This window comes from Corythoichthys intestinalis, chromosome 2 (genome assembly GCF_030265065.1).
Source record: "Corythoichthys intestinalis isolate RoL2023-P3 chromosome 2, ASM3026506v1, whole genome shotgun sequence".
In the NCBI taxonomy this organism is placed as follows: Eukaryota; Metazoa; Chordata; class Actinopteri; order Syngnathiformes; family Syngnathidae; genus Corythoichthys; species Corythoichthys intestinalis.
Genome location: NC_080396.1, coordinates 64,368,238 through 64,389,354, shown reverse-complemented (window position 1 = coordinate 64,389,354; position 21,117 = coordinate 64,368,238). Strand labels below are relative to the sequence as shown.

General features: G+C 39.1%; 1 protein-coding gene across 1 annotated transcript in view; it reads left to right on the top strand.

The window, feature by feature from the left end:
- Positions 1 to 14,952: 14,952 nt before the first annotated feature.
- Positions 14,953 to 21,117, top strand: part of tafa5l (TAFA chemokine like family member 5, like) — a 165,794-nt gene continuing 159,629 nt past the window's right edge. Inside the window, exon 1 of the mRNA XM_057818921.1 lies at positions 14,953 to 15,035. The gene's annotated coding sequence lies outside the window, so the exon portion shown is untranslated. The remainder of the gene's footprint in view (positions 15,036 to 21,117) is intronic.

Sequence of the window (21,117 nt, the reverse complement as noted above, 5' to 3'; positions counted from 1 at the left end):
ATGTGGAAGGTCAGCTGGTAGAGGAGCATCAGAATGAGGGCCGGCGGACAGCGCTCGACAAGTTGCCTGTTAGACGATGTAACTTGTAGGCATGCCTTGCACTGCATAATGCAGTGGAAAAAAATGAGCCAAGTTATTAAGAATCAAGAAAGTGCAAATGAGCCAAATACCCACTTTAAGAATGACAGTGCTCTGTCATTATATAGTGGGAGAGGACCTCCCCATGCCAGGCCTTTGGTCATGTCATTTAGCCACAATAATCTGAGCGCCTGAGGAAGTGAAAAAGAGTTTATTACCATATTTTAGCAATTCAGTGCTAAATTATTCCCAGTCTTTGCACATATTTTCAGGACTTATTTTCAAACGCGTATTTTGAAACTAATAAAAAAACTTAAATGACTTTAAATATATTGACAGGTACTCCACTTTGAACTGTATACTGAATTGAACTGTACGTATATAACTAAGTTCATAGTCCTGTTTTGCTTCATGTTAAAGATTGATGTGGATGACTACTATTCCTGTATTCTCATTTTGTATCGTTTTATGTTGATTAATTCAATTATAATTTACAAATAACAAAATATTTAATTAAGTACAGTAAATACAAAAATGTTAAACCTGCGCAGTCATTTGTTTAAAGTTTCATCATGTTGATAATTAAATCAGCAGATATTTAATAAGATAAATTCTGAGGTGGGGGCTAAACTAATGCCACAAATATCTATATGGTTGTAGGCTGGATTTTCAAAAAATACATCTGGCTTTACATCTCCCATAGGCCATAGATCAACCACCCGTGGTTTTTATCACCAATCAGGAGTCACGTGAAATGTTGAATGTTGAAAACAGGTTGTAAATATTCCCTAAAAGTTTAAAATTTCATTCATACCAACAAGTGTGTGAATGTGCATTGTTATTGTGGCACTAAACATATGAAATTGTTGCATTTTAACATTAATTCATTAAATCAACATTTTTTTCCCCCTGCCATTTATAACCAGAATGTGTAACCCTCGAGACGAATAAACACAAAAACCATGCATGATGTATTGCCTCACACCAGTGAGATGTAGAGTGCAGCTCATTCACCACATATCATCTATGCACAGAAGTGCACTGTTAAAATATAATTCACTGCACTATTCTTGTTGTAGCCCAGGCATGGTGATGTTCTGAGGCATGCTGGTGCAGTGACCCCCACACCCCATCGCCCATATATCCAATAAGCATAACCATATGTGACAAGGCCACAGTTACTGAAAGAAAGGGAGGGGTGGGGGGCATTCTAGCCTCCTTGAAATGTAGCTGACCTCTTTTCTTTATACTGGTAGCTAAACCCTTCCTCTTCATCACATTTCAAAATTCATTTACCATGTACAGTACATCAAATCCACCAACACTCATGATGGAAAATACTGTTGTGTGTTATGTTTCCACCAAGAGGCCAAGAATATCATGGTGTTCGAATGTGTGAAGTGTTGAAAATATGATTTTTAAAATTAACTTGAGACGAAACACCAGCTGTAATTGAAATTTCAGCAGTTATGTTGATTAAAAAATATCCATCCATCCATCATCTACCGCTTCCAGGATCCGATTCTGGGGCTAATCAGCTTTAGCAGGGAAGCCCAGACTTCCCTCTCCCCAACCACTTCAGCCAACTCCTCCGGCGGGATCCCAAGGCATTCCCATATCAGCCGAGAGACTTGGTCTCTCCAGCGTTTCCTGAATCGTCCCTGGGGTCTCCTGCCGGTGGGACATGCCCGGAGCACCTCTCCAGGGAAGCTTCCAGGAGGCATCCTAACCAGATGCCCGAGCCACCTCAGCTGGCTCCTCTCAACGCGGAGGAATAACGGCTCGACCCTGAGTCCCTCCCGGATGACCGAGTTTCTCACCTGATCTCTAAGGGAGAGCCTGGACATCTTGCAGAGGAAACTCATTTCGGCCGTTTGTATCCGGAATGTTGTCCTATCGGTCACAACCCACAGCTCGTGACCGTAGGTGAGAGCAGGAACGTAGATCGACTAGTAAATCAAGAGTTTCGTTGTTAGGCTCAGCTCCTTCTTCACCACAACAGACCGGTCAGGGTCCGCATCACTGCAGGAGCTGCCCCGATCCCTCTGTCGATCTCCCACTTTCTCCTACCTTCACTCTCGAAAAAGACCCCAAGATACCTGAACTCCTCCACTTGGGGTAGGATCTCATCCCTTACCAGGAGAGGCCACAGCACCCTTTTCCGACTTAGGACCATGTTCTCGGATTTGGAGGTGTTGATCTTCATACCAATCGCTTCACACTCTCCTGTGAACTGCTCCAATGAGAGTTGGAGATCATGGCTTGATGAAGCCAACAGCACCACATCATCTGCAAAAAGCAGAGACGCAATGCTGAAGCCACCAAACTGGATCCGCTCAACGCTTTGGCTGCGCCTAGATATTATGTCCATAAAAGTTATGAACAGAATCGGTGACCAAGGGCAACCATGGCTGGGTCTAACCCTCACTGGGAACAAATCTGACTTACCAGCAGTGCGGACAAAACTCAGGCGCTGTTGTTCAGGGCCCGAACAGCCCTTACCAGGGGACTTGTTACCGCGTATTTCCTAAGCAACGCCCACAAGACTCTCTGACGGACATTGTCAAACGCCTTATCCAAATCCACAAAACACATGTAGGCTGGTTGAGCGAACTCCCATGCACCCTCGAGGATCCTGGAGAGGGTGTAGAGCTGGTCCACTGTTGCACGGCTGGGATGAAAACCACACTGCTCCTCCTGAATTTGAGATTCGACCTCCCGACAGACCCTCCTCTCCAGCATCCCTGAATAGACTTTACCAGGGAGGCTGACGAGTGTGATCCCTTGATTAAAAAAATGACAAAATTAATATGATCCTTAAAGGGCTGGGTATTTAATTGACCTTTTCTGTTGTTGGAAATGCTCTTTTAATGCTGAGGATGAGTATGTTTTGCTTAAATTACTCAAAGACAACTTAACCAGATTTAATAAAAATGTCTTTGTCAAAGATGATGTAATTTTGGTTCAAAGTTCTTTCTTTAAGAAGTCTTGAAGTGTTCTATGTACAGATCTTTACGATATCCCCCATCACGGGTTCTGCTGAATTAAGTTTGGTTTTAATATTTTTAAAGGTGCACAATGTAGGATTTGCATTTCATTTATTAATGAAATGGCCATAATATTTCAATAGATGTGAAAAAAAGTTTTGGGGGAAATTCTTCTACAGCGGATCTCAATGGTTAAGCAGAGATTTTCCCATTTTATAAGACGATTCACGCGTTGCAAATTTCTTTCTCTTTTGCTTCCGTGTTCATCATCAGCCTATCACGAGACCAGTTTCATCTTTGTCCAGGTTTCCACAGCTTTGTGCGCCCCGTAAACTAGGACTGTGCCAACTTTGATAAGAAGTCTAAATTGTGTCTCCCACTCAAGCCCCCCCAAAAAACATTAAGACAGTACAGTAAATTGAGAAAAGCAGCCCTCACCACTTCGGTCATGGTGACATGACTTAGACCTCGTATCATGGCTCTTTCAATCATCGTTACTAAATGTCAGCATTATTACATGCTACGTGCAAAACATCTTGGATAAAAATAAGACATACCTTCTGCAGAAGACTGGTCGCATGCCACTTAATGTTCTTTTCCTGCAGGTTCGCCAATGTGAAACTGTATTCTGGCAACCTGAAGGGGGAGGGCATTTCGTGCTAGTCAATATTTTGATCTAGTGGCCATTTTTTGGCCATCAATCATACATTGTGCACCTTTAAGGAAAACCGAAACATACTGCATTTCATCTGTGACACAACCAGAAGACATGTTTTTGTCAACATTTCAGTTCATTCAATCAGCAATATAGAGGGATTATTTGTTTACCAACACGAAGGATGCGAGTGCATCATGGTTGCAGAAAGCCTTCTTTAAATGAGAGTGGATAAATAATGACAGAAAATGGCCGAAAATTCAGTGTTGAACGAGGTTGATGCCTTTATTAGCTGTTTGTCTTTTTAGTTAAAGCTTACCTTATATGAAGAGGTCATCTTTATCATTTGCTCTTTTTGCCCGATTCTTTTTAAGGCTTGCAACAACATATGTCTAAAGTCAAGGGATGTGGTGAAACGTAACGGCTAACGCATCGAAAAGAAGCAAAACATGTTGACACCGCTTTCTGCATGCACATTATATGGAAGTTTAATCATGTCAAAACTTAAAAACAATAAATAAAGTTCTTTATTTATTTATTCATTTATTTATTTATTTAATTATTTAATATGTGCCAAAGGTTTCTTGACATTGGCATAAAATCCTTTCAATCACAGCAGATGGTTCACTGTTCAAAGGCCACAAGGACGAGAGAGATCGGGTCAAAACCGGAAGTGTACTCCAGGAGTGTCAATTTTTGTTTTTTTGTAAGGGGTAAAGTAAGGGGTACTCATGTTCTTCAGCCTATAATAGCACATTAGTGCTCGTTAGAAAACATCCTTCCCTCTTTTCTCAGAGAAACCAGCCACAAAACCAACACATTCAACCTCTTGTTTCTGTCTTCAGGTACAAGTGTAGCGGCTCTTCTTCTCTTAGTGGGTTTTAAAAAGGCACATTTTAAAAAGCAACAGTCAATTCCTATTGTGAGCCTGCTTCTTTCATCTCCACTGTCTGTTGTTAGGATTTACTCTGCTTTGTATCAGAGAGTTCTGATATTCCTTAGCTTGTGCTCCAAGGGGTGTTGGCAGTCAAAGAGAAGGTGCAGGTCTCTCTGTTCTTGTTGATTTCCAGAGGGAGAATAGATCTTCAGTAACCATCAACTACACAGGATTTTAGGTTTATCCTATGTGTTGGGGTTGCCAACTCGCTGGAAAAAATAAAAAATAAAAATAAGGGCCACCTCATTGGTAGAGCCAGCCAGCCCGCTGTCACCCTTGAATTATTTTTGTCTGTTATAACTTTTTTGGTTTGTTCTTTAAATGATAAAATGAGTGATAAATTGGGGAAAAAAATGTATTATTATAATAATTGTACTCAAAACTGAATTAATTAGATACATACTTGAGTTGTATAAGCACATGGAAAAACAATAATTATCAGCAATGTATTTTCAATTCAAAGTATACTAGAATTAAATCTGTCCTGCTAAATTTAAATTGTATAATTTAACACTTATGGTCCTGAGCCAGTGACGTGCGGTGAGGTTCGTGGTTGGTGAGGCACTGACTCCTTAAGTGTCAGATTTACAAATATATAACCAAAAAGGGTAGCTTATTCAGTTAACTACTGGTTATTTCATATCTCATCGGCATTCTTCACAAAACACACACACACGGTACATATTACAGATACGTAAAGGTAGAAAATAACGTGCATTTGCGCTACACTCTCCATGTGTTGGAATTTCCATCGCAAGTCTTTAGTTCATACAACATAAATGAGTACAGAGTGGTGTACAAAACCACAGATTTCAATTTTGACCTTTTGTGAAATATTCAGTTGTTTTTAAAACTTGAATCTGATACTTAAATCAATTTAATACAGATTGCTCATCAAAAAGCATGAAAAGAAAAAGTATATTTTATTTAAGGCCAAAATTTAGTTTTAAAATATTAAGATTAAAATGAAAACTGTGGTCTTACCTTTATTTGTAGATGAAGTCCATGCGCCTGCCCTTCGCCACAAAAACCTCAGTTACTTTGTTGTAAAAGTCCTCCTTATTTTCCTTTAGTTTTAAAAGTCTCTCCGCCTCAATGGAGATGATCGCCAGGGAGGAAAGTTGTCCTGAATCAGTCCTATTCTGACTGTATCACATCACCGATTGCTACAATTAGATCGTTCTGTATTCTATTTGACAAGCCAGAAAACACAGTGGATGTGTCCAAATGTCTAGCTAACCTCTCATCTTTCTCAGCAAAAGCGTATAAAAGTTCGACATAATTGCCACGATTAGTAGAGCTTGCCCTCTCATCGTTACCACGAAATGCTAACTCCTGCTTAGCTAAGAAGCAGGTTGCATTAATGAGGTCTTTCAAAATCTCGCGGTTCTCCTTTACCTTAGCATTGTGGGTGCTAACGTTGAGCCGCCGCTGTTCGTTCAAAGCCAAATCGATCCTTGAGTTCCCAAAAATTTTAAAGCAGTCTGGCTTTGAATGTGAGTGTACGATCTCTCATGTTTGCTGAGACTTCGTGGTAAAATTTTCATGTCACAATATCCCGTGTTAGTCCAGACATTGGCACAAGTTGAGAACAAAAGGCATGGGAAGCAGTAAAGGCAGTTTTTCGAAGGACAGCCACACAGCCAGTAGTTTTTCTTCGGGTGTACCACTCCGTTTGAAAAGAGCGAGTTATCTTAGACTGTCCCGTAGTTTGAAGCAAACCTTTTAGCTCCGGCGTTGGTCTTCCTCTGTTAATCAGGTCCACTTTTGACTGAAAGTCCAGTTTTGAGAATTTTTTAAGTTTGGATATATAATCCTCTTCCATTTTGGGAGTCCGATGTCGACGTAGTAAACAATACAAAACGGCTCGCCGCAGTGCACTTGATTCGCCTGGCGCCATTACCTGTTGGCTCACGTTCGCCCCCTTTCTGTGCGGCAGCGTACTATCTGCCGCAACCTGTGCCTTTTCACTGCGGTTTTATTTCCCATCAGCAAAACTAAATATGTCGCTAACAAACATTAAACTTTAAGGGTTAAAGACATTAGCCAGACTGTGGAAAATCAGGTCAAATAAACGTATCTGGAAACATTATAATGGCGACATGCAGATGTATGGCAACCAGCACGCTCCAATTCCATGTATCAACCCAGTTTGTTATGGATTGCGCAATCAGAGGTGAGGCTTTACTCGTTGCTGCCGCACCTCTCGTTTCATTTCGTTATTTGAACAGGAAATGGGCAAATTCAGCGATTTTGACTATAAAAAATGTTTGAAATGAGTCATACATTAAGAGCAATGGACAAATATTAATATAAATTTGATGCTATAATTATTTTTTTGTCATGATGACAGGTGAGGCTCTGCCTCACCTGCCTCCCCTGACCGCACGTCACTGTCCTGAGCCTTTATGAGTGGGGTGTGTGTGCAGGTGTGTGTGTGTGTGTGTGTGTGTGTGTGTGTTTTATGGCCGTTTTGCGAGTTAGTTAATTTGTTTATTAATACTTTTTTAAAAATTGCAAACAAACTCTCAGGTAAAGTTTGTATTATTTTTTTAAATTATTTTTTTTAGTTAGTTTAGCTATTTTAGGTACGTTCAACATCCCCTCAGCAACAACAATTTAACAACAAATGATTACTCCAAATATAATGAATTCGACAGATCACAAAAATATACAACAATTAATGAAAATGGAGTACACGAAGAACAAAAAGAGAAATGACAAATGATCATCATTTAGAACATGCGTTTTAGTCTTGCTTCACCTAAGCCTCTTATCTCCCACACTCTTATGTTGTCTTCCGTGAGTGACAGTACCTCGATCAATGAGATGAAGGGGATTTCGTATTGTCATTGTTCCATAGCTCATTGGTCAAAAAGCAGTATAGGCGGGGAATGCCTTTCCCTGCATATTCTTGTAAAATACCCTACCAGCATTCATTCGTTCTATAAATAAGACACTATTTTCAAGTTTGATGAAAATAGGGGACAAAGCGCGTCCCTTAAAAGCTCAATAAGGGACGCGTACTTTTGTTTCTGAATAAAGGACGATTACGTTTTTCAAGGGACAGTTGGAAACCCTAGTTGTCATTGTACCTGTCATTTTTATTGTTGTGAATAACTGAATACTAAACACTAAAGGGCAGTGTTGTTAATCTTACTTTAAAAATGTAATTACCGTATTTTCCCGAATATAACGCGCACTTTTTCCCCCCCCAAATCAACTTGTAAAATCATGGTGCGCATTATAAATGGGTACATGGATGGAGACAGAAATATATATATATTATATATATAAAAAAAAAACGTTTTTTTTTTTTTTTTGACACGGCCGTGTTGTGTTGAAGAAACGTATGCGGCGATCCGTTGCCGACCATTACGGTACGTGACGTCACCATTTTGTTTCGGTTTTACCGTAATTTCCCGAATATAAAGCACACTTTTTTCCCCCAAAAATCAACTTGTAAAATTATGGTGCGCATTATAAACGGGTACATGGATGGAGACAGAAATATATATATATATTTATATATATATAATATGTATATATAAACCGATTTTTTTCTATTGACACGGCCACGTTGTGTTGAAGAAACGTATGCGGCGACCCGTTGCCGACCATTACGGTACGTGACGTCACCATTTTGTTTCGGTAATACTTCACTCTAATCGGCCAAATGATTTCGTCCGTGTTAAATTCTGCTTTTTTCACTCTTCATAAAGCACATAATTTAGTTTCTTGAACTCATTTGAGTCGACGTTTATTGCAGCTCCGCAACTCGGACCATAACAAACGTAAGCGCACACACTTCCTGTGTCCGTCAACTATATCGGTCCCTTGGGAAACTCAAACCCAAATAACAATAGTTCCTATTGTTACTGTTGTGCTGACAGCGATGAGCTCTCACGGATTTCCGACTTACTTTCTCACTTTCATTTTACCGTATCAATCCATGGAAGAAACATTTATTCATCATGATGAAACGAGCAAGTTATACAGCAGCCTTTAAAAGAAAAGTCACATCTGTTTTGTTTTCTCCTAGATTCTGGTCTGTTGGAGAAGTTGTCAAATCATATTATTACCGTAAATATTGTCAGTTTATGGTAATGTTTTGAACTACCAATGTGCTATGCTTGTGCTGTGTTTTACCAGTAAGTAAAATGACATTTCTGTATCTGTACACGAGCTCTGTTTTCTTCCATTCTTCTATTTAGTGGTGCTAAAATTAGGGTGCGCGTTATATACGGGTACAATAATTTCCCCTAGATTTTACAAGTAAATTTGGGGTGCGCCTTATATTCGGGAAATTACGGTACTTCACTCTGATTGGCCGAATGATTTCGTCTGTGTTAAATTCTGCTATTTTCACTCTTCATAAAGCACAGAATTTAGTTTCTTGAACTCATTTCAGTCAACGTTTATTGCAGCTTCGCAACTCGGACCATAACAAACCTAACAACACGGACTTCCTGTGTCCGTCAACTATATCTGTCCCTCGGGAAACTCTAACCCAAATAACAATAGTTCCTATTGTTACTGTCGTGTCGACGGCGATGAGCTCTCTCGGATTTCCGACTTACGTTCTCACTTTCATTTTACTGTATCAATCCATGGAGGAAACATTTATTCATCATGATGAAACGAGCAAGTTATACAGCAGCCTTTAAAAGAAAAGTGACATCAGTTTTGTTTTCTCCTGGATTCTGGTAAGTTCAAGAAGATATCAGATCATATTATTACCGTACATATGGTCAGTTTACAGTAATGTTTTGAACTACCAATGTGCTATGCTTGTGCTGTGTTTCACCAGTCAGTAAAACGACATTTCTGTATCTGTACACGAGCTCTGTTTTCTTGTATTCTTCTATTTAGTGGTGCTAAAATTAGGGTGCGCGTTATATACGGGTGCGCCTTATATTCTAGAAATTACGGTAGTTACAGTTACAAATTACTTCCCCCAAAAAGTAATTGACCTAATTGTAAGAGTAATTAGTTATTAAGCAAACTAACTGGTGTTACTTTTCATGTTCTACATGTTATTACATTCCACATTGTATAACATCCTTCACCTCAAAGATGTTTACAGTATATTAACTGTTTGAAGAATAAAAACACTATATACATTATCTGAAAACATTTGATGTCCATTTGGATTCAATATATCAGTCTGTTCAGGAAACAAAAATGTATACTGACAATTGACCACTACAATATGTGGTGATATAAGATCCACCTGTGGAGCAATTATTAGAAAATGGAAGACGCTAAACATGACTTTCAATATCCCGCGGACTGGGGCTCCATGCAAGATCTACCTTGTAGGGTCTCAATGATCGTAAGAATGGTGAGGAATCAGCCAAGAACTACACAGGAAGAGCTGGTCAATGACCTGAGAGGAGCTGGAACCACCATTTCCAAGGTTACGATTGGTAATAAACTTAGACGTCATGTTTTAAAATCATGCATGGCCCGGAAGATTCCCCTGCATAAACCAGCACATGTCCATGCCCGTTTTAAGTCTGCCAATGACCATTTGGATGATCCAGAGGAGTCATGGGAGAAAGTCATGTGGTCATACGAGATCAAAATTGAACTTTTTGGTCTTAATTCCACTCATAGTGTTTGGAGTAGGAAGAATGATGAGTACCATCCCAAGAACACCATCCCTTCTGTGAAGAATGGGGGTGGTAGCATCATGTTTTGGGGGTGTTTTTCTGAATATGGGACTAGACGACTGCACTGTATTAAGGAGAGGATGACCAGGGCCATGTCTTGGGAGATTTTGGGGAATGACATCCTCCCCTCAGTTAGAGCATTGATATTGGGTCGTGACTCGGTTACCCAGCGTGACAATGGTCGAAGCAGACAGCCAGAATAACCAAGGAGTGGAGTCGTAAAAAGCATATCAAGGCACATCAGACCTAAACCCAATAGAAAATCTTTGGAGGACGCTTAAACTGTTTAAAGTGTTTCTCAGTGACAACCCAGAAACCTGATTGATTTAGAGAAGATCCGCGTGGAACTATGGTGCAAAATCCCTGCTGCAGTCTGTGCAAACCTGGTGAAAAGTTACAGGAAACGTTTGACCTCTGTAATAGTAATCAAACACTACTGTACCAAATATTAACATTGATTTTCTCAGGTGTTCAAATACATATTTGCATCAGTATAATACAAATAAATTGTTTAAAAAATCATACACTGTGATTTCGTTATTTTTCTAGATTGTCCCTCACAGTGGACAAGCACCTACCATGACAATTTCAAACTCGCTCATCATTTCTAAGTGGAAGGGTGTTTAAATACTTAGTTTCCTCACTGAATAACTTAGTACACATCCCATGAACGAGATTTTTTGTCTTTTTCATTTTAAGTGGGCCAAATCAATTATATGAATGTAAACTAATGAAAATTGCTGCTGTAATTTCATTCTTTTAATAAGCTATGTAACTTGCTATGATCCAAGGTTTTGAACTAGCGTGATACTGGTGTGTAGCCACAGCGCACACATCTGATGTTGCTCACAGTGGTCGTCAGTGTGCTCAGGAAGCTTGTGTGTCTGCTCAGACACATAAAAAAAATTACAGGGAACATTGCCTGTGAGTATAAAATAAAGAAGGATACAGCCACAATTGATTGCATTTCATTTTTCTTACCTTCACACGTTTTTTTTCTGAGCCAATCTTGTGCCTCAAGAACAATGTGCATGCGCCCATTATCTCTAGCAGAGGTTGCCAGAGCATGAGACGCATCCTTTGCCTGACTGACTTTCATTTACAAAGTAGTCATGTTACTTTTGTGTGGAGAAATGAGATAGCACAGAAGTTACATTATCCCAAGCCCGGTTTGCATCCTGTTCTTTCTCTGCCCCCCTTTTATCAGCTATCCACCCACCCCTAACCCTCTCATTGTTCAGCGGCTCCCAAGACACAATCACCCCCCCCTTCTCCGACTTCTGTCCTCCAGGATCAATTAGTCACTTCCACGGAGTGATGGAGCAGAAGAGACAAAGGGGGCGACCATGATGGCGTTGCAGCGAGGTGGGGAAGTGACATGCTCTTGGTTCCAGGCTATTAAAATGACAAAGCCATCCTTGTGGGAACCCAGAACCTGACAGTACCACCAGGACATCAACAGGAAGTCAAGAGGGCTCGCTTGACATACTTTTTTTTTTCTTCCATATTTGGAATACCCTCTTTTCTGCACATCGAACTTTCTTTTTTTGTACCAAACTCCCTACCACATACTGGTATATTTTGACAGAGGCATTTTACAAGTGTGTCATACCAATGCCTGAGAAAGGTTTTGAACTGTCACAATGCATAATGACCAGAAATAACAATACAACTGTCATACCTATATACAGTCGACCCTCATAATACTACCTCAATCCGTTCCACGACCCTGCTTGTAATATGAATATGGCGGTATCATGAGTGTACTTTTCCCATAAGAAATACCTTATTTTTCGGACTATGAGTCCCATTTTTTTTTTCATACTTTGGCCAGGGTCGTGACTTATACACTGGCGAGACATGTATGAAATTATTACCACAATATTATATCATCTCACATGCTATTTTCACACTAAACCGCAAGAATGCGCTCAAGGCCTGTGTTTCAACATTGGCGGTAATGGCATCGAAAATGGCTCTATTCTATTTCTATTCTAAATTGCTTTTAAAGATGACATGCGTACGGTGGCCCTGAAGTGAAAAAACATAACGGCAAATCACATAACAAAAACACAAATGAAAAAACACAACAAGTCACATAACAAAAGAAACAAATTCAAAAACACGACAAAAAAAAAAAAAAAAGACAACGGCAAATCACATAACCAAAACAACAACAAAAAAAACAAAGAATCACAGTGACAATTTGCATGTTTTTTTTGTTTTTTGTTTTGTTGTAATGTGATTTGTATTTGTGTTTTTAATTTGTTTGCGTGTAATGGGATTTGTCATTGTGTTTTTCAATTTGCAGTTGTTTTTTGCACTTCAGGGCCACCGTACATGGCTGTTCTTGGTGTCGGATTTTATCAAATACATTTCCCCCCAAAATGCGACTTATAGCCCAAAAAATACGGCAATTGAATTGTGGTTAATGTGTGCAACACTTCTAGGCTCCCCATTTTACTCCTTCATAATAATTTAAAGCATCGTTTTTGCTGCTAAATAACCTATAAAAGAAATTAAAAGTATAAAAACAATCTGCAGTTCAAGGTTCGTCATCACCTACATATTTCTAACGAAAAACTAGCTAAGTTTGACTGAAATAATGACCCGCTGTGTAATCACTGCAAAATAGAGATTGGTTCACTTTTAAATGTCTTTTGGACACACAATAGTTATTGGACATCTGTATTCAACACTTTAGTTTTAAGTCAGAAAAATATAAAACTAAACTTATTTTCATGGCTTTGATTGCTCTCTTTGGAGTGATACCTTCAGATATTTTGAAAGGTAAACATTGCTCAAATGCTATTGCCTTTGCCAGTCTACTTTTGAGATAGAAACAGCAAAGCTCTCCCACACATGATCAGCGGATTGACGATCTAATGAGAAATTTACATATGGTGAAGATGAGGTGCGTGTTAACAAGCTCTTTGAATTTTTTTTTTTTTTAAAGCGTGGCAACCATTCTTAAAATTTATGGAAACTCCTGAAATGTCTACCAAACCTCAATTTCATAAACCAGTCACAATTACTAAACTGATTAACTACTAAAGAATTCTGAATGTACTTTATCATTATCTATTTTTATTCTACTTGTTTTTTAATGTGTGTGTATTGTTTTGTTTTGTTTCATAGAGAGTTTGTTGTAAAAAATGTACAAACATTACTCAGCATTGAAAATTGTTCACTGTCAAAACCCAAAAATAAAACTGTATAAAAACAATGTTTTTTATATAAACTTACCAGATTACAAAACTTGAGTGCCTCTGCTCTTTACAAAGACCGCTAACATACACTCTTTTAAAGTTTTCCTCTTATTTTTTGTGTTGTTTCAAATCTGAGCATTCTTTTCCTTTTCTCACCATTGTCTTTGGTCACCATTTTCCTGGGGAACATGGTTAAAGTTCACTTGTAAGCACAAATGATTGGAATGCACTTTGATACAAAATTAGACAATGATGATGAGCAAGAGATGGGCAGATGGGAATTCTGTTGACGCAAGATGCTTTTCCCCCCCATACTCCAATAGCAAGTGACTGTGTGCCGGATCCAGCCTCAGCTCGCCAGATTCACATAGCAATCCCGCCCACTGAATGTCAGTGCGCCAGATGCGGTCGAGATCATCAATCTGACAGTCCAAATCATAGGTTCCGGGGTTGATCGTGCAGACCGGACATTCTCAAAATCAGAAATTTGACGGTCAACGTGTGACGTCACAGCAGCGCACACCCGGAAGGTGGGCAATCGCAATGCAACACTAAACAGGAGACCACGCAGCAGTCAGGACACAACATCTCCGCAGATGGAAATTTTTTATGGTAAGTACTTTATTCAAAGTCATCATTGCATTTTGAAGTCCCTGCTTGACTGTAAAACAAGTTACTCAATCGAGCACTAGCGTTACCCAGATAGCAAAATATAACTGGCACAGACATAGGCCAGATGCACTGCAAATTTCGGCCCAATTTCATAAAACTGATCCGCCCCAGTGTCTTTTTGAACGATAGGCCAAACTCATCCACATGACGGATAAGCAAACAGTTTGGGTCAGAACTGGTCCAAAGTATCAGAAACTACAATGATGTATAGCCAGCACTCGGCCAGATTTTTATCAATTTTTTTTTCAATATTAAATTTGGGGTCCATATTGTTCGATGTATCATGCTGTAATGTGTTTATATTTTGTACACAACTCAGTATTTTATTTGACAGTCCTTTGTGAAAATATCATTTGTAATCACAAATATTTGTCATCCCTAGGTCTACAGTTTAAAACCTAGGGCTGCTTGGTAACTTGTGCAACTCTTCGGCTCTTTCCCAATGGCCAGTGTATTCAAGTGTTCTGCCATGTCTGCAAGTTAAGTAACTGAAATTTTGTTGCAGAACAACATATAGAGGAAGAAAGCATTTACTCTGTATTTTTACTGTGGGAATACTGTTAGGGGCCCTGCCTCCTGAGCCCCGTGCCTTGATTGCAGGATTGGGCAGATGGGGGAGTCTGGGACCAGGTGCCAGTGATCATCGTCAGCAGCTGACTTTAACAGGTCCTTGGCCTCACATTGCCAGATCAACAACTCAACTCCACAAGTTTGTGACTCCAGCTTTCAGTTAACAAAGAATCTGAGTGAGAGAGGCTTTCCTGGTGCCCGCATAATGTGACTCATTTTCTCTTGTGACGATGCTCGTGAAAGACTCATAAGGTGAGGTGCTCATATTATGACAGTCCACTGTGTGTGTGTGTGTGTGTGTGTGTGTGTGTGTGCGTGTGTGTGTAAGTGAATACAGTATGGCACAAAAACCCAAGTAACCCAAGTTTTCTGCACTTTAAGAGGCGTCATTGTCATGAAAAGTTGGGTTGGTCAACTTTCAATGTATGGATCTATAAGTAAAACTTTTGAGGGCTAATTTTGAATAGTGGTATGAATTTTTTTTTATTATCATTATTACTCTTGTTTATAATGATTAATACATTATTGGAAGGGAAATAAAATATTAGGTTGATTAAAATGCAAAACTTTCATTTAACGATTTAACCGTTTTGTGCAAAATCACAGATGATGAATCACTGTTTTAATGTTTAAATCCCTTTGACAATACTCCTCCACATGAACACTAATCCATTTAAAGCCCACTGTCAAAAAACACGGTCATGTATCAACCTTTGCTTGCAAGTACTTAACGTGCATTTAAATGTTGCAACATTTCAACAATATTCTTTTTAATTTTCTTTTTCTTCCCCACACAAATCTCTACTTGAGGCTAGCCAAGGTGACACTGGCCATGCAAAACAGTGAGTCAGAGCAAGACACAAAGTTGGACTATTTTTAGTATTTGCTATGACTGTTCCACCAATGTTAGGTCGCCAGAAGCATTGTGGATTGTGTGGGGAGCTGTGAATTTGGACTTTTTTTTTTTCAACCAATTTAATCATATACAGTTGTACCTCTACTTAAGAACGTCTCTACTTACAGAATTTTCAGGTTAAGACATGCCTCAATGGGAAAATATTGCCTCTTGTTAAGAAGGAAATTTCAGGATAAGAAATGCAAAAATACAGTATGGCTGGTACTCGCAGCTCCACGCTCCTCTGCCATAGCTATTGCCTATCATTCCTGGCATCCAGTTGGCTAAGAGGGACCTCTACTGTATGTATATGTGTGTATCCTAGTGTCCTCTTCATACGCCCCTTGTGTTCCGACAGCTTTACATGAGTGTATTAACTTTGATTCTTTATTTTTGTTTTTTTACATAATGCACAACTCAGATTATATGTTTATTGTGCAAAAATGTAATTGTAACATGTATTTGTTACATGTTTTGATGCATTTTTAAGCATTATAAAATATTTATGTCTGAATTTTGGGGGGCTTGGAACAGATTAGGCCATTTACATGGAAAACGCGTCTCACAGTATTTTCAATTCAAGAAACTACTTCCAGAACCAATTGATTTCGTAAGGTGAGGTACCACTGTATAACCTCACATTTTATCTCAAATGCAGTGGCCCTTGCCTGTTAAAATATATATTTAATATGTTTGCCTCTACACTTCCATTTGTAGCTGCTGCATGTTCTCAGGAATAGTGTACAGCACCCTTGGTTAAAAATTTTCGATTCTTTCTCATTCAACTCAATAGTGGAAAAAGTCTAAACTTAAGACCTCGGTTATACACGAGGTCGCTTTGCTTTAAAAAATGCTTGGGTTCATCTCCCATCTAACTTATTAGTGTGGCATGATAAAGAAAAAATATGATGGGCAGAAACAAACATGAGTCATCTTTCCATTTCAAATTTATCTTAAATTTCCTGATCTCAAACACATTTTATCAGGGAGGACTCCTCAATGTACTGTACGCTAACCTGCACCTATACAAAATGTACCAACTGCCCTTAGCATAATGTTTTATATAATATAATAAAATGCTGCACAGTCATGCCCTAATGGCTGTACAATAAAGTTTTCTTTCTCCTCTCCTCTGCTCCTTCTCCCATGTTAAAATTCCAATACCATCCAGCTCTCCTACTTTTTCATTCTCCTTCGCTTTTACTTTCCTTCTCCAAGGTTTATTCCTTTAAATGGCTTTGAAGATGGACACGCCATCACTTTTTTCTCATCACTACCTTCTGGACCAGAACCGCAAGTTTTCTTATGGGCCACAATCAATGGATTAAAGATTACCATTCAGATATGTTGTTAACAATCAAACATAATATTACCATTGTATTACCATCAAATGTACAACAATCAATCTGCATTTTCGTGTGAATGGCAAGCAAAGTTGTTAAAAGTATCTTCGCTTTGTGAATTATCCATCTACTGTAAGAACTGGACAGACCCTTGGTGACGTCATTCATGGCCTTAGCCAGTCTCCACTTGCTCCCCAAGTTTCACTGTTCAGTTTTCCTTCGTGTTGGCGAAGCCAATATACTGTTGGGATTATTTGGGTGAGTTCATCTCTGATGTGTTTTACACTGCCTCACAGCTACATAGAGTTTAACTATTTATTCCAATTTTTAATAAACAAGGGACACACATATGGGCGTCGCCAGACATGTATAACTGGGGCACATGCCCCAATATCGATCTGTAGTGCCACAGTATAAATTTCACTGGTTAAAAAAAATTCTTTGGAGTTTTTAGTCTACATAGCATAATCTACAGAGTGTTTATATTTAATATAGTCATACATAGACTTCATAATGTATTGACGGGACAAGGGGCGCGGGGCCGATTCATAGGGGGGCCTATCTCCGTCAAAGCTGGCCGTGTGGAAACTCAGACAAAGAGCTTTTTCCGTTGAAAAGTCTCGTGAATAAATGTTTAAATCCCTGAATTCTTGATAGATATGGACGTAAAACAGTCTCGATGCTTAGTTAAAAGCAAAAAAAAAACAAAAACGTGCAGGTAGCATTTATTATACGTAAATATTGCAAACTATAACGCTAGTCAGTAAGGAAATTAGCGGCCGCTATATGTAAACAGAGCTTTTTCCGTTGAAAATTCTTGTGAATAAATGCTGCAATCCTTCAATTCTTCATAGATATGGATGTAAAACGGTCTCGATTCTTGGTTTAAAGCAAAAAAAATATATATATATATTAATAATGTGCAGGGCGCATTTATTTTATGTAAATATTGCGAACTATGAGACTGGTCAGTAAGGAAATTAGCGGCCGCCATATGTAAACAGCTTTTTCCGTTGAAAATTCTTGTGAATAAATGCTGAAATCCCTGAATTCTTCATAGGTATGGACGTAAAATGGTCTTGATTCTTGGTTAAAAGCAAAAAAAAAGGTGCAGGGAGCATTTATTTTACGTAAATATTGCGAACTATGAGGCTAGTCGGTCGGTAAGGAAATTAGCGCCCGCCATATGTAAACAAATAGCTTTTTATCTGTTGAAAATTCTTGTGAATAAATGCTTAAATCCCTGAATTCTTTATTAATATGGACGAAAAACAGTCTCGATTCTTGTTTAAAAGCTAAAAAAACAACAACAAAAAACGTGCAGTTAGCGGTTCTTTTCTGTAAATATTGCAAAGTATAATTCTAATGCTGTAGCAGCTAATTTCTCCTATTGATTTTTTTCACAACATTTCAAAATGCATGCATGGTACGAACAATAAAATAATTACCTTGAATCCTCGAACAAATCACTCCAGCGACTATCCTTCCTGTTTGTATGCGGTACAGCTTTCATACTTTTTCAGCCTAAATCCGGCGTTGGACTCCTGCGTGTGTTGACTAACTGTGACAGACTGTAAATAACTGAAGCAGACTGTACTGTACTACTACTTGAAGGCGTTGGGCAATGACTGACGGATGTGACCCGTCAATACAATAATAAAGTCTATGGGTCATATTACTCTCCATATACACAATCTGCACATGGCTCCTTAAAATGGTAATTCATGCATGTACAGTGCCTTGCAAAAGTATTCAGCCCCCTTGAATCTTGCAACCTTTCGCCACATTTCAGGCTTCAAACATAAAGATATGAAATTTAATTTTTTTGTCAAGAATCAACAACAAGTGGGACACAATCGTGAAGTGGAACAACATTTATTGGATAATTTAAACTTTTTTAACAAAAAACTGAAAAGTGGGGCGTGCAATATTATTCGGCCCCTTTACTTTCAGTGCAGCAAACTCACTCCAGAAGTTCAGTGAGGATCTCTGAATGATCCAATGTTGTCCTAAATGACCGATGATGATAAATAGAATCCACTTGTGTGTAATCAAGTCTCCGTATAAATGCACCTGCTCTGTGATAGTCTCAGGGTTCTGTTTAAAGTGCAGAGAGCATTATGAAAACCAAGGAACACACCAGGCAGGTCCGAGATACTGTTGTGGAGAAGTTTAAAGCCGGATTTGGATACAAAAAGATTTCCCAAGCTTTAAACATCTCAAGGAGCACTGTGCAAGCCATCATATTGAAATGGAAGGAGCATCAGACCACTGCAAATCTACCAAGACCCGGCCGTCCTTCCAAACTTTCTTCTCAAACAAGGAGAAAACTGATCAGAGATGCAGCCAAGAGGCCCATGATCACTCTGGATGAACTGCAGAGATCTACAGCTGAGGTGGGAGAGTCTGTCCATAGGACAACAATCAGTCGTACACTGCACAAATCTGGCCTTTATGGAAGAGTGGCAAGAAGAAAGCCATTTCTCAAAGATATCCATAAAAAGTCTCGTTTAAAGTTGGCCACAAGCCACCTGGGAGACACACCAAACATGTGGAAGAAGGTGCTCTGGTCAGATGAAACCAAAATTGAGCTTTTTGGCCACAATGCAAAACGATATGTTTGGCGTAAAAGCAACACAGCTCATAACCCTGAACACACCATCCCCACTGTCAAACATGGGGGTGGCAGCATCATGGTTTGGGCCTGCTTTTCTTCAGCAGGGACAGGGAAGATGGTTAAAATTGACGGGAAGATGGATAAAGCCAAATACAGGAACATTCTGGAAGAAAACCTGTTGGTATCTGCACAAGACCTGAGACTGGGACGGAGATTTATCTTCCAACAGGACAATGATCAAAAACATAAAGCCAAACCTACAATGGAATGGTTAAAAAATAAACGTCTCCAGGTGTTAGAATGGCCAAGTCAAAGTCCAGACCTGAATCCAATCGAGAATCTGTGGAAAGAGCTGAAGACTGCTGTTCACAAACACTCTCCATCCAACCTCACTGAGCTCGAGCTGTTTTGCAAGGAAGAATGAGCAAGAATGTCAGTCTCTCGATGTGCAAAACTGATAGAAACATACCCCAAGCGACTTGCAGCTGTAATTGGAGCAAAAGGTGGCACTACAAAGTATTAACGCAAGGGGGCCGAATAATAATGCACGCCCCACTTTTCAGTTTTTTATTTGTTAAAAAAGTTTAAATTATCCAATAAATTTTGTTCCACTTCACGATTGTGTCCCACTTGTTGTTGATTCTTGACAAAAAATTAAAATTTTATATCTTTATGTTTGAAGCCTGAAATGTGGCGAAAGGTTGCAAGGTTCAAGGGGGCCGAATACTTTTGCAAGGCACTGTAACTTTGGCTGTGAAAGGCATATGAGTTTTTGCAAAGCACCTTCGGGAGATGAGCTGCATTCATGTATATCGGGAGATCTGAGTTGCCAAGTTGGAAAATCGTTTTGATGTGTTGTAAAGAAAGTCGTAATGTGGGATAAAAACATGGTTGCTACAAAGAAGAGTTGTCTATTTTAATGCTCCAACGATGCATCAGAAGTTAAGTGACCTTTTGGTGCTTTTATAGACACAGTGAAATAGAGAATTATTATTTTTTGATTACTCCAACAACACGTAAAAGCAGCAACAATATTACTGTGCGTTTGCCAAATTGCCAATCATACAGTTGACAGTGCAAATTACATCTTCCCACCTGCTTTACAGGTTAGTGTCAAATAAACTGCCCATCCTGGTTCTTCGTTTTTTTCCACTGTGTTGATGTTTGTATGGTCACCTATCCCCATGAATTGTTCATTTAAATGGTTCAACTTTACTCTTTACCTAACGGGCAGTTAACTGCCGTAAACTACTCTGGTCGCAAATTCAAGGAGCAGCCTTCTTTTAGCTAACTGGCTATAAATCCAATGACAATTAAATGTGATTTGAGTGAGAGGCTCTCACTCAAGAGCTTTGTCTAATGTTTGGGTGAATATGATATGTTGTATTTGAACTGTATCAGTACTGATGCTATTTATTGCTATTTGTTTATGTGACCAAAATGAATCGAATCAATCTGTATGAATTAATTGCATATCTT